General features: G+C 45.4%; 1 protein-coding gene across 1 annotated transcript in view; it reads right to left on the bottom strand.

Annotated features, from left to right (window-relative positions):
- GABPA (GA binding protein transcription factor subunit alpha) overlaps window positions 1–12,744 on the bottom strand; it is a 47,710-nt gene extending 34,966 nt beyond the window's left edge. Inside the window, exon 1 of the mRNA XM_082246875.1 lies at window positions 12,618–12,744. The gene's annotated coding sequence lies outside the window, so the exon portion shown is untranslated. The remainder of the gene's footprint in view (window positions 1–12,617) is intronic.
- Window positions 12,745–14,990: the final 2,246 nt, after the last annotated feature.

Here is a 14,990-nt window from a genome sequence, read left to right as displayed (position 1 = left end):
CATTTTGTTCTGCCCAGGTAAGTAGCTACATAGCCAGATCAGAGAGACTCCTGCTCCTTGTTCCCCCTTATTTCGACACATGGGTCATATTGTCTGACAGGACCTGAACATGTTGATCCTTGACAGCTTGCTGAAAAAAGAAAAAAAAAAAAAAAAGACCCTTCAACTCTCGCCAGTTGGATGGCTTCCTGGCCTCTAACTTGGACCATGACCCTTGTATGGTAGTCTAGATGGCCCCCCCAGCCTTACGCACACCGCGTTCAGCCATTTGTTTAGAGGAAAAGACCAAGTCAGGCCTCTTGTCCAGTTGACTGGGTTTTGCCACCACTAGAGAGTCCTTCACCATCGTGGCAATCCTGATAGTCTTCTCCAGAGACTCTAGATGTGACCATTTCTGTAGAATGTCCATATGGAGAGTGTGAGAATGTAGCCTGGCATGTATGCGGTAAGCTACCCGAACTGTCACTGAGGTTGGTCTGAATCTGACCCACCGCGGACTGGAAATTTACTATTTTTTCTTGAGGGAATCCGGAAGCATTTGTACCGTATTGATTTGTTTAGAATCTTTAGGTTTAGGATCATCCGATATTTGCCAGAGGGTTTCTTTACTATAAAAAGGTGTGAAGCCCCAGCCTTCCTATTCTTTGGGGGACCTGGATTACAACTTCCTGCTGGATCAGATCCTGTAAAAGAGACATCATTGCGGAAGCTTTTTCTTTGTCCCTTGGGAGAAACGCGACAAAGAACTTGCTTGGGGGGGGTTCCGAGAATTTCAGGTTGTAACCCCGGGGCGACAATGTTCCTGACGAAGGGACTTTGGTTTTCCTCCCATAATGGGACCAAGTAACCCCATAACCTTCCTCCCACTGGGGGGAGGCTGTCATTTTCTTTTAGCGGATTAATCTGTCCATTGTTGCACTTACCTTTTAGAAGAAATACTTCCCTTGAAAATTTGTCCAGCGCTGCCATCTCAGGTGTGGGCAGCTGAAGCCAGGGTGTCCTCTTCTGTGTCCTCTTCATCCCAGAATGCGCTTGCACCTGCCCCACTCATCACTTCCGGGGCAGGCGCGTCAGCCCTGCACAGCTTCTGGGCATGACCAGAACCTGTTTAGCAGGGAATGACGCGCCTGCACCGGATTTGACGAGCAGAGCCGATGCAGGCACATTGACTCCTGGGAGCGATTACGTTTGGCTCCCAGGAATCAACGCAAGCAGGAAGTGACAGCATGGGCCGCGGCCGCAGAGGGAGGAAGTAGAAGGAAGGCAAGTATACTTTCTTCAAAAACAAGGTAAGAAAAAAAAATCTCTCCACCAGTTAGTAAACGCAATAACTTTTGCGCAAACCAATCAAAATCCGCTTACTGCGATTTTTTTTTACCAAAAATATGTAGCAGAAAACAAATTGGCCTAAAATGTTAGAAAATTTTGATTTTTACATTTTTTTTTGGAGAATTTCATATTAAAAAAAGTGAAAAATATTTTTTCAAAATTGTTGCTTTTTTTTGTTTATAGCGCAAAAAGAAAAAAAAAAAAAAGAAAAAAAAAAAAAAAAAAAAAAAAAAAAAAAAAATCGCACAGGTGATCATACCATACCACCAAAAGAAAGCTCTGTTTGTGGGGGAAAAAAAAAAAAGTCAATTTAATTTGGGTACAGCGTTGCACGACCGCGCAAAATAGGCCCTGGTCTTTACGTGCCGGTTCACACTTATGCGATGCGGGAAGGCTGCGAATTCGCAGCCTGTTCCTGCATCGCAAACGCACCCCTGGCAGTTCACACTGCCATATGCGATACGCTGGGGGTGTCAATGAAATCTTAACAACACCCCCAGTTTGATGGTATATCGCAGTGCGATCTTGCAGTTCAGTTCGCACAGGATCGGATTGCACAAGTGTGAACCACTGTGCGATCCGATCCTGATGCGGCTGCAAAAAAGGGTCCTGTGCCTCTTTGCTGCGGGTGCGGTGCGAATTTAGCCATACAAAGTGTATGGCTAAACTCGCACCGCACAGCCGATCATATGTAATGAAGGAGCAGTGCGCTCCGACATTACATGCGATCGCCGCAGCAGTGTGAACCGGCACTGAGCAGCCAAATCCTCCGGGGCTTAAGTGGTTAAAGCAAGCGGATGGCCCAAAGTCATTTTTGAGGCCGGAACTCTGCTTTAAAGTATCGGTTAACTCTTTCACAGACCAAAACAAATCTTTAACTTTGCTCATAAGATTCCTCTTTTACAAGATCTGCTAGGCAAGTTTCGCATAGCAGTTTGAGCAATGAATCTCTCAGGAGGTTTTTGCAAGCGGGAGACTTTCTTAAAACTGAGGGAGTTTGAACTGTGGCTTTAACCTGGAACCAAACAAAACAAGAAAGGCCACCAATCACTGAACAGCTGGAACAAACCCCCAAAGTGAACAGATACTAACACCTCACAAAACACAACACAAAAGAAGGCCTCCGCTGCACTAAACCTAGCCAACGTCAAAGGACAGAATCCAAGCTTAAACTGTAAGGCTAAAAACAGTTTATGACAGCACTCACAGAGCAGGCTCCCACTGGAGGCAAAGTAAAAAAAAAAAAAAAAAAAAAAAAAAAAAAAAAAAAAAACACACCAATAAGGCCAATAGTATACGCCTGGCTGGTGCTTGCGGACGTCACTCGCCATCCAGGACCGACATGCCGGGACTGCCACGAGACACGGCTCCCTGCCCGGACTGCCTACCAGCCCATGACCGCGGCTCCCAGGCACACAAGCTGCACATCCCTGCGAGGCACTGCTCCCCTGAGCTGGAAGGCCCAGATGCTCCAGAACACCCACCTCCAGTACAGCCGGGAGAGGGTGCTGGGATGGTCAAAAAGCAAGAACCTAGGAGTTAAGCCTACCCTTTCTCCACCTGGAGAGAGCGCAGCCCCCCCTAACTGGTTCCCTGCAGCGCTTCCACTATGGAGGAGGAAACACAATAACTGAAGGCATGGTGGAAGAGGAGGGAATTTAAAGGCTGCAGTTTTTCCTTGGAAAATTGGGTGGAGCTGAGCTCCCACCAGATGCTGTTCTGAAAGGCGATTTGGGGGAAAATGTGCATTTGTTTTTAGTTAAAAAGTGAACTTTTCCTTTAACCTAGGCACTATATGTAGTGCTGCCTAGTTGTTTAATGCTGTTAAGAACAAAAGTATTCAATAGATTGTATTGCAGTGGTGGGCAAAGAGCTGTATGTCGCAGGCATTTTGTAGCCCAAGATTTCCTCACAGGTCATGAAGCATCAATCTCAAACTTTTTCTTACCCAGAATTCGCTTTTTAATGAAGTGGTATAGTAATGAACTAAATAATACCCAATCATTTAGGAGTCCCAAGAAAATGTCTGCATTCTCTGAGAGATCTTACTAAAACTCACTGTTTAAATAAACGTGGGCAAGTCTACAAAATGCAAGGAAAAAAAAAAAAAGTGAAAAAAGAAAAAAATCCACACGTGCTTCCGGATGAAGCTTACAGGAAGCGGATGCAGACTAAATGCTACATAGGAAACAGATTTAAAAAGAGTTAAGCAAAACAAGGAAACCAGCCTAGCCATGCACAAAGAACGTAACCCGTGCGATGGGGGATCTCTGAACAAAGATTAAAGAAAAATATGATTTAAAAGATGAAGTAATATTCTATTGTTGATTAAGAGCACAGATTCCATCAAGATTTTTGTACACAAGAACACCAGAAACCCAAAAGCAGACCACACACAACTCTAAGAGCCGGTTCACACTGAGGCGACAACTTCACATAATGGAAGTCAATGCAAGTCGCTCCGAGGTCGCCCCAAAGTAGTACAGGACACTTTTTCTAAGTCGGAGTGACTTGTGTCGCTCCTATTACAACGGGTCCTGTACTACTCAATGGACCGCGACCGACTGTGACTTGTCAAGCTGACAAGCTTACAGGCTGAAAGGAGAAAAAAAAAAAAAAAAAAAAACACGGATTCCCCCATCCCCATTGCAAAGCATGGATGAATGAAATCTCCTACTGCTACTCAATTATGATATCCAGCACTGCTAGTAGAGCTTCACAATTCTGGATAAAATGAGAATCACTATTTTTTTGCTTTGAAGATGATCACAATTCTTGGCGTTAACATCTTTTACATTATACAAAAAATGTGCCAACTACTGTTTCATTTTTTTTTTTTTAATTCATTAAAAAGTGTATTTTTTCCTCCCAAAAAAAAAACAGTTTGAAAGACTTTGGCGCAAATACAGAGTGACATAAAATATTGCAATGATCGCCATTTTATTCTCTAGAGTCTCTGCTAAAAAAAGAATACAATATATATATATATATATATATATATATATATATATATATATATATATATATATATATATATATATATATATATATATATATATATATATATATATATATATATAGGGGTTTTCAAGTAATTTTCTAGCAAAAAAAACTGATTTCAACTTGTAAGCAACAAGTGTCGGAAAAAGGCTTATGCCTCGTACACACAATCAGACGACTTATCGTTCGCGTTGTGTTGCATGATACTAATATCGAATTCAACAATGCGTACCAAACGTATGATTTTTTTTTTTTTTTTCATACGGTTCTGGAAAAGATTCCTGGTTGCATAGCTACGTATTGGATAGTGCAAAACAAACAATGGCAGCCAAGCTTTTTCTGGGTTGATTTAGGCCCCATCCACACAGGACGTTTTTGCAGCTGCTGTCAGCAGCGTCAGACTTTTTTTTGACAACGTCTGTGACATAATAGGACGGGGCCTCCCGGTGACGTCACAGGGAGGCCACGCCCCTAATGGCTATACAATAAGCTGCAGAGACCGGCATAATCACAAGGGACAGCGTTGGAGGAGGACCGGAGGAAGAAGCAGACCAGGGGAGGCAGAAGACCAGAAGAAGAGCGGAGAGGAGAAGACCAGAAGAAGAGCGGAGAGGAGAAGACCAGAAGAAGAGCGGAGAGGAGAAGACCAGAAGAAGAGCGGAGAGGAGAAGACCAGAAGAAGAGCGGAGAGGAGAAGACCAGAAGAAGAGCGGAGAGGAGAAGACCAGAAGAGCGGAGAGGAGAAGACCAGAAGAGCGGAGAGAAGACCGGATGAAGATTTTAAATAAACTTTTCAAAATGTCTCCTGTCATTTATATACACTGCCTTTTATGGGGTGAATGGGTAGGAGTACAATGTACCCCATACCCATTCACATAGGGAGGGGGGATGTTGGGGCCCCCTTGTTAAAGGGGGCTTCCAGATTCCGATGAGCCCCCTGCCCGTAGACCCCCACAACCACCAGCCAGGGTTGTCGGGAAGAGGCCCTTGACCTCATCAACATGGGGGCAAGATGCTTTGGGGTGGGGGGGTACAGAGCCCCCCCTGCACCAAAGCACCCACACCCCCCATGTTGAGGGCGTGTGGCCTGATATGGTCCAGGTGGGGCCGCTCGCTCGCCCCCCCTTTCCTGGGCTGCATGCTGGGATAAGGGTTTGGTATGGATTTTGGGGGGGGGGGCCACGTTGTTTTTTGGGCATGGGGCTACCCTCAAATTCCATACCAGACCGAAGGGCCTGGTTTGGAACATGGGGGGAGGGGGGAACCCCACGCCGTTTTTTCCCCATTTTGGCGTGGAGTTCCCCCTCAAGATTCTCACAGAGCAAGTCAGGATGATGCCTTCCATTTAAAATCAATAGACTCCCATAGGGAACCATTGATTTTGAATGGAGGCAGAAAAAAAGCTGCTAAAAGCAATGTGGCCAAACGTGCAATAACACAAATGGGAAAAGCTACTAAAAGCAAGTTTTTACAGCTGCTTTTTCCTGGCGTTAGAAGTGGCTCTACAGCTTGTTTTTTCTGACGCCCCGTGTGCATGAGGGCTTAGGGTTTCTGATCATGCGAGGTCTTTGTCTATCGATTTTTACCGAACGCATACTGTATTGGTTAAACGATTGTCGTTCGTTGGGCTATCGTACAAGTAAAGTTTTTTTGTTTGTCCCGTTAAATTTTGTTCGTCGAAATGTTGTGATCAGCTGTCCAAAGCCATGTACAATCAGATTATCGTGCAATTACTTTGAAAGAGATTTTTTTTTTTCTAGCCATTATCTGATCGTGTATACCAGGCATTAGTCTTTAAGAGGTTAAACTGCCCTAACTTAGGCCCTGTGCACACCTGAGCTTTTTCAGCTCGTAAAATGCTCACCTCTGAAGTCTCAAAAACACCCACCAAGCAAAATCCTATTCATTTCAATGGCCCCTGTTCACATATGAGCGTTTTGTTGCCTGAAGCAAAATGCCTGAAGCTCAAAAATGTACATGAGCTTGTTTTTTGGCAGATTACAAGCGTTTTTGTTAGAGGTCAATGCCTGCCTGAAAAACATATGCTCAGGTGTGAATGGAGCCTTACAGAAGAAGGTTCATTCCTTTGATCTAAAAACGGGGTCAGGCCCCTTGTGCAGCTAAGTCTGTCTCTCTCAGCTGATCTGTCAGAACAGAGCCGATGCTTCCTGTATAGTTCCGACTCCGTTCTCACAGTCTGAGTGTTTCACAGGCGGAGTTATATCAAATGCACTCTGCCTGTGACCAATACAGGAAACATCGCCTCTTCCTCCAGCGCGGTGCCGCTACACTTCCTAGCCAGCAATTATCGCCAGCAGCACACGGCAGTACCAGCCAGAGCCAGCAGTACTCACAGCAGTACCAGCCAGAGCCAGCAGTACTCACAGCAGTACCAGCCAGAGCCAGCAGTACTCACAGCAGTACCAGCCAGAGCCAGCAATTGATAACGATTAATCGTGCAGCTCTAACTGCTACCAATGAAAATATCCAAACAATGTCAGGACACAGGCACGGTTTGACTGACAACGTTCTATCTGTAGCCTTTGATTTTTCAATTAATTTTATCTGCCCATTAAAGTCAATGGAACTGTGCCTCAAACCTGACAGAGGCAGGCAGTTATGGTGGTTGTGGCGCGGTATTTAAAACATAAGATTCCTTTTAGCATCCCAAGACAGCGGCTCAGAAAGTGTCAGTATTGCCTCCTGAATATTTGTAAGCCCAGATTTAATGTGCTATCTGAAAAGCAATTCTCTGCGGATCGCTTTTCAGAGCTGCTACCCGTGTGAAAGTAAAGCGTGAAAAAATATCCTTTACTACTACTTAATGGCCCTGTAATCCATTTTATTAAAACTTTTTTTTTCTTCACATGTGATAAAGGTTGGCCCAAAGTAGAACTGCAATGCCTATTGAAAAGGGTCACCTCCTGGGTCAAGTAATGCCAACAACAAAATCACTAAGGCTCAACTATCCTCCCCCTCTCCCACTGCTGGCTTACTGTACAAAACCAGCAAAATGTCCTTCTCACACCAAGTATCAAGATTTACAGCATTTCAACACTTTATGCACGATTTAAAATAATCTCTCCATCTTTGGTCAGCTTTAGGCCACAATCACATGGCCAATTAAATGTAGCCTGCATATTCCAACGGCAAGAATCACTAGATTTCCTGTGGCTTGAATGGCTGAGGCATGTGAAAAGCAGATGACTGCTGCTGACGTAGTTGTACACAAGAGTGGATAGTTATGATTATGAATGGATGTCCAGGCATGGGCAGCCAGCTTCATTCATGCTTGGACATTTGTCCATAACTGCAGATAACTGTTGTGTGCGACTACAGAATGGCAGCAGCCACGGTCAGCCTGTCAGTTTAAATAGGCTGAGCTGCTATCCATATACCCAGTCATTCTAGCTGTAAGAATCCCCAGGCTTCATGTAAGCAGCCATGTGAAGGGTATAATTTCTCCCAACCTCTTTCACTGTTGCTCTGCATATAACTGCAAAGAGAAATGTAAATAAAGACATGGTGACATTTTACCACACCAAGAGATGGGTTTATTTATATACCTCTTCCAAGGACAACAATTTACCTGGAAACATACTTATTCCTTGGACAGTTTATTCATACAGAAGGAATGCTCACAAAGTCAAAACCGGTTTCAGCCATTGCCACCAGACAATGTCACAGAAGAGAAGTCACCAACTTCAACATTTCCATTTGTAGCGCTAGAAGTAATCTACATTCTTCTGGTACCTTCATCTGATAGAGGAGCCCTAGAATATATCGTGTGTGATGAACTCCCAAACAGCAGTAAACCATAGAGTGGAACTAAACGATTTAACGGTTTCGAAAAAAAGTTACATTCCTGGAATGCTGGGATAGCCAACTGTCACATTAGCTTGTGTCCTCAACCAAACTGTCAAACCATAAAATGGCTGGTGTCATAACTGATCACATGTGCAGCACCATGGCAGTTGCAGATCAAACAGAAGCAGCATCCTTGGCTGTAAAGGACTTGAGGGTTTAATTACCAGCCTCTACAAACTTGGCAGTGCCTAAGAATACGTAAAATGGAGAGCAACTGAGCATTTGCAGAGTAGGATGAGACAGTATAGCTAGATATTAAACAGTATAGACACTTATTTTCTATGTTTTACATAGCTATACCTGCAAAATGGGCCAGCCTGAAGTGATCTAGCAGGACTTCGCTTTCTGACTAAAGTTTCACTTTAAGCACTGTCTCACCCTGCTCTGCACATGCTCATTGTTCTCTTTTTTCTAGGCACTGTGCCAAATTTGAAGAGGCAGATCTGCCGACAGCCTTAAAAGCAGAATTAAACCCTCCTATCCTTTACAGCCAAGGAAGCTGCTTCTGTTTGATCTACAATTGGTGCTGCACATGTGGTCAGTTAGGACAGTGGTCCTCAACTCCGGTCCTCAGGGCCCACTAACAGTCCAGATTTTAAGTATTACCTTGGGGAGATGCAGACTAGAGTACTGCAATCACTGAGCAGCAAATGATATCACCTGGGATGTATTTCAGTTATCTTGCAAACCTGGCCTGTTAGTGGGCCCTGTAGGCCAGGGTTGAGGACCACAGAGTTAGGACACCAGCCAATTGATGGTTTGCCAGTTTGGTTGAGGACACAAATGTGATCCTGACATACCAGGAAAGTAACTTTTTGAATGTGTTAAACCGATGGGTTTAGTTCCACTTTATGAGTTACTGCTGTTCAGTGACTCTGGGCTTCAGCAAAATGGCAGCCTCCAGGAAGAAGAAATAGGGACAATGTCAGAGGCAATGTACAACACACACTAATGTTGGTAACATAATGATTAATGTGGAATGGATTTTCTTTGCTAAAGAACATTTTTTTTATCCAGTTATGGGTAAAGTTCCACTTTAAATAAAATGTTCCTGGGGGGTGACTGATTGGAATATGATGCAATTCTTTACATATCTCCACCACTCATCTACTGACAGTCTTTTTAATGAGCTTTAGGCCTCTTATGGGGGCCATACAATCTCACTTACATTTTTCAAAACTATATGATGACAAACCTACACAATCCAATCAATTTCTCCTGGTGACAGGCCGTTATATTTCATAGTTCCCATGACAGCAGCGGACGCCAAGCATTGAGAGGTGTTCCGGGCCTCACACAGACGGCCTACGTGGAGCTCTGCGATTGGTTCCCGTGGCGCGCTGCTCTGTAGCAGGGACCCTCTGCCCTGCTTGTTAACTGAAGGAATCGGGATACATTGTTATTGATGCACCCGATCATTATGAATGAATCAGCCTCCATTCCTACTGGTGAGTCCACACATAACCCTCAGATTATTCAGTGTATGAGTGTGTCTTCATGATATGATTATTGAATATGTATTACTAAGGCGGGAAAATGACATCATTTGAGGGGGGTGTCACTAAACTGCACTGTTCTTGATTGGTGGTATATCCTTATATATTCTCTGCTCACAATTTGCACTGTATCACATGCCTGACCAAGGGGTCCTGCGTGGCTCCGAAACGTTGCACTATATTTTTTTGCTGTGATCTTCTCTGGAATAAAGTTTTTGCAAGATCCCGAATATTTATTTACTTGTGACTGAACCAGTGGCCATCTGGTGATCGCTTCAGCACCCAGTATACAGGTGCCTACAAAACCAGGAAGGTGTGCGATAGGAATATGAACTGTACAGAAATCACACTTCGTGCTCTGGACTGAGACAATTACACACTATAGATGTTAGTGCTTTGTTCATATTTTATGTTTGAGGTTTACAAGACATGCCACTAATCTTAAAGCGAAGTTCCTCCCATTTTTTGTAAGTCCCTTTAGATTAGGGATGCACCGAAATTTCGGCCACCGAAATTATCGGCCGAAAATGAGCCTCTCTCATTTCGGCCGATAATGGGTTAACAGTGCCGAAAATAAAAATGGCCGCCGTGGGGAAGGAGGAGGGCGCAGCGCAGCGCAGGTTTCAAAAGTCCCGCCTCTGGCCGGCCGTCCGCCTCTTAATAATGTCCCTACTACTCTGTGCATTATGAATGGACATACTAGGCGGGGGGCGGGGAGAGCGGCCGCTATAGAGAGAACTATTGTGATCCTTCACTGTCAGCTCCTCACGTCTATGTATGAATGAGAACTGAACTGAGCTGACACCGGGCGGGGGGGCGGGCGGGCGGAGCGGCCGCTATTAGCTGTGACTATGTGAGAGTTTCACTTCCCTGACAGGCACGTATCTCCGCTGACAAGGAAGAGAAGCTCTCACATAGTCACAGCTAATAGCGGCCGCTCCGCCCGCCCCCCCGCCCGGTGTCAGCTCAGTTCAGTTCTCATTCATACATAGACGTGAGGAGCTGATAGTGAAGGATCACAATAGTTCTCTCTATAGCGGCCGCTCGCCCCGCCCCCCGCCTAGTATGTCCATTCATAATGCACAGAGTAGTAGGGACATCATTGAGAGGCGGTGCCGCCGGCCAGAGGCGGGACTTTTGAATGCAGGAGAGGACACCCGAGGAGGAGGACGCTGAGGCAGTGGGGGAGGGGGGAGGGGAGCTGAGGCAGCTTACCAATGCTATTAGTATTATGAGGCATGAGGGGTTAATGTATTGTCACTGCTGGTCACTCATCTATTAGTGACTGACCAGTGGCAGTTAATTAACCCCTTTTGTGCTGCATTAGTGCAACCAGTGTCAGTGTTAATTAACACTGGTTGCACTAATGCAGCACAAAGGGGTTAATTACCTGCCACTGGTCAGTCACTAATAGATGAGTGACCAGCAGTGACAATACATTAACCCCTCATGCCTCATAATACAAATACCATTGGTAATTAAATTAACCTCTTGCCAACCCATCACAGTACATATACTGTGACAGGGTGGCAGCGACAGGTGTAGGTGTACGTCGCTGCCTGTTTTTGGTTTATGTCCCTGTTCTATCCATTTCAAATTTTTTTGGGGGAAAAAGTCATTTTCGGTTTCGGTTTCGGCCCAAAATTTTCATTTCGGTGCATCCCTACTTTAGATCATTCAGACTTTAGTAATGCATTTCACAATAGTATTTTTTTTTTAAATGCAAATACCTTTTATTTTCGTCCGCCGCTGTAATGGCGGATGCTTCAGCAATGACGTCATTCGGCGATTTGCAAGGGCCCCTGGGATAGCACAGTGATGTATCCCATGACTCCTTACGAATCGCCTAGGGACGAAATATTGCGTTATTTGCAGGCCGGAAATTACGCGAATAGGCGAACTTAAGCAACAATTTACCTACAGCCGAGATCAGTGACTGACTGCGCATACGCGCTGAGACAAGAGCAATGCGCGCTGAGACACGGTGGGGACGCAGCAACAGCTGATGCATTACGGAATAGCACGGGAAGAAGAGCCGCACTGTGATATCACTGCGCAGGGGCGGAATCCAGGTGCATGCTGGGTAGCCAGCTGCACAGAAATCCCGGAAATGAATGTGGGGGGGGGGGGGGGGGGGCTTCAGATGACCACAGCTAGAATGGAACCTGCCTGTTTCTGACATCAGGTAAGTAAAAGCTTATTTTTTTAATAAAATAAATGGAAATGCATTATGACCGTTTGATAATCTTCATGTACTTGATTTGTCAAAGCTACAGGCGTCTTCAACTAAAAATTGTTTAGGTGACTGGAAGTCCGCTTTAAGAAATAATGTAATACAGGGATCTTCAAACTACGGCCCTCCAGATGTTGCAGAACTACACATCCCATGAGGCATTGTAAAACTTACAAAGACATAACTAGGCATGATGGGAATTGTAGTTTCTGAACCACTGGAGGGCCACAGTTTTGAAGACCCCTGATGTAATATAAAGAATAGCAACCAAAACCAGCGAGGTGACCTGATAATGGGGTGTACACAATGCTGCCCCCCCCCCCCCCAGGAGCTGGGTCCATACTTCTGTACCCGGATGTAGCTGTGTCACTGAGACCTCTGCTGACCATACCATGAATGGGGGAGGGGGAAGAGACCCCCAATAATGAGTGAACCCCCGAAAACCAACATACAATGCAGAGCCCGGGGTCACCGGAGGAGGACATAAAGCCTGGAGGCCGGGAAGACAGAACCACACAAGACTCCAGAACACAGGGGACAAACATTAACAAATACAGCGCATGGTCCGGCCCATTAGAAGGCCAGAGAGAAGAGTACACCTCGGTCTGTATACATCACATGTACTCCCAGGAGAATATACTCCTCCCCGGTGACAGGTTCCCTTTATCAGCACGCAGGCCCCGGCCTCTCACCTCCCCCGCCGCTGCCTCCTTTCTCCGCTTCACTCCGACTCTTCTCAGATAAAATGAACCGTGCCGCCAACACGCAGCGCGGCCGACGGAAACAAAACACAGCCTGGGCGGAAAAGACGAGCGACTGGCTCCCCTCCACCGGATGTCCAATGACGTGCTTCCGCTCGACCTCGCGCAGACGCTTGGCGGGAAAGAACGGAGGCAGTAAAGAGGCGGGGATTGGGAAAGTGGGCGGGGATGTCGGGAATGCGCTTGGAGCTTCCCGCCTAGGTTTCGGAAACGCGCTGTTTGTGGCTCGCGCAATGCGCCTGCGCTAGATGTTCCACGTACTTGTAATGTAACGGAAGTGAAGTTCAGAGCAAAAAATTCCTTAGTGCGCATGCGCTATGCGTTCCAACATGGCCGCTGTGCGTTCCAATAGGTTTCCTAATCTGACAAAACACGAAGCAGCGGCCGACATCTTCTTACACCCAAACCAGCCTTTAATTGCACACTTATTTTACCAGTAAACTCACCTTATATACTGAATCATAGCATGACATTTGCATTATTATTATATTATAGTAAAAATAACCAGAAACCTGCCGTCAGAAGGCAGGCGACGACCATCTTGGTACACCCTGCAGTCAGTGCTCAGCGACGAAGTGATTATATCCTGAAATAGACTATTCCAGTCAGTCAGTGTGACATTGAAGACTTGTCTGGGTGTAAGAAGATGTCTGCCGCCGCCTTCCTGTTCTGTCAGATTAGAAAACCTATTGAAACGCATAGCGGCCATGTTGGAACGCATGGAGCATACGCAATAAGCAATTGTGTCAGCAACGTCACTTCTATTGTATTGTCTGATGGGTAGCCGTGTTCTGATAGAACAGGGGCAGTACAAGTTCTGGGAGAAGTATGGGGGAGGGGGGCATCCATGGTTGGGGTTGTAAAATATTAATGTTAACCACTTGCCAACTGCCGCACGACTATTTACGTCGGCAGTCAGCCCCTCACAGGCAGAGTGACGTAGATCTACGTCGCTAGCCTGTGAGGGTCTAGGGAGCTCCCGCGTGGTCACGGACCCCCCCCCCCGCGCGTGTGACCGGCGGACCCGATGTCCGCCGGTCACTTGGCGATAGTCGCTGCAGAGGGAGAAAGGCAGGCGGCTAATGTAAACAAGCCGCCTGTCATTCTCCCCTGTGTATGAATAGTGATCATACGGTTCTACTATGTAGGACCATTGATCACTGTTCCCACACCTCAAGCCACAGCCAATCACAGTTAGAATCACGCCCCTAGGGACACACATAACCCCTCCCTCTCAAAAAAAGTTAACCCCTTCACTGTCAGTGTAACTTTACAGTAACAGCGCATATGTATAGCACTGATTACTGTAGAAATGTCACTGGTAACCCCAAAAATGTCAGTCAAGGGTCCGATCTGTCCGCCGCAATGACGCAGTACCGCAAAAAAAAATCGCAGATCGCCGCCATTACGCGTTAAAAAAAAACAACAAAAATGACACAAATCTGTGCCTTTGTTAGTAAACGCGATAATTTTTGCGCAAACCAATTAAAATACGCTTTTTGCGATTTTTTTTTTACCAAACATATGTAGCATAAAACAAATAGGTCAAAAATGTTAAAAAATTTAGATTTTTACATTTTTTGGGGGGGAATTTCATATAAAAAAAAATGTGAAAAATATTGTTATTTTTGCAAAATTGACGCTCTTTTTTTGTTTATAGCGCATGATCAAAAAATCGCACAGGTGATCAAATACCACCAAAAGAAAGCTCTGTTTGTGGGAAAAAAAGGACGTCAAATTCGTTTAGGTACAGCGTCACACGACCGCGCAATTGTCCATTAAAGTCACGCAGTGCCGAATCGCAAAATAGGCCCTGGTCAGGAAGGGGGTAAAATCTTTCGGGGCTTAAGTGGTTAAAGAGACAGGCGGGGATTCTCCCAAACTGGAGCAGCTGTGTATAGTAACCAATCAGATTCTGTTTACAGCTTGTTCAGATAAATTATTACACAACTAAGCATGCAGATTTACCCTTCACTGTTGCTAACGTAGAAACGGTAACATTTTATTGGGGGGGGGGGGGTGTTGCACACGCTCTGCGTCTGCCCCCTTGTATATCCACCTCAGCTCCCTTCTTAACCAGACCATTTTTTCTTATTCAGCACTGCGCTACTTTAACTGGTAATTGGGCGGTCGTGCAGCGCTGTACCCAAACAAAATCGATGTCCTTTTTTCCCCACAAATAGAGCTTTCTTTTGGTGGTATTTGATCGCCTCTGCGGTATTTATATGTTGCGCTATAAATAAAAAAATAGCGACAATTTTGAAAAAAAAAAAAAAACAATATTTTTTTCCTTCTGCTATATAA

This window comes from Pelophylax lessonae, assembly GCF_965119305.1.
Source record: "Pelophylax lessonae genome assembly, chromosome: 2".
NCBI lineage: Eukaryota > Metazoa > Chordata > Amphibia > Anura > Ranidae > Pelophylax > Pelophylax lessonae.
Note: the sequence above shows the minus strand (reverse complement) of the source record. Positions and strands in the feature narration are given on the sequence as shown.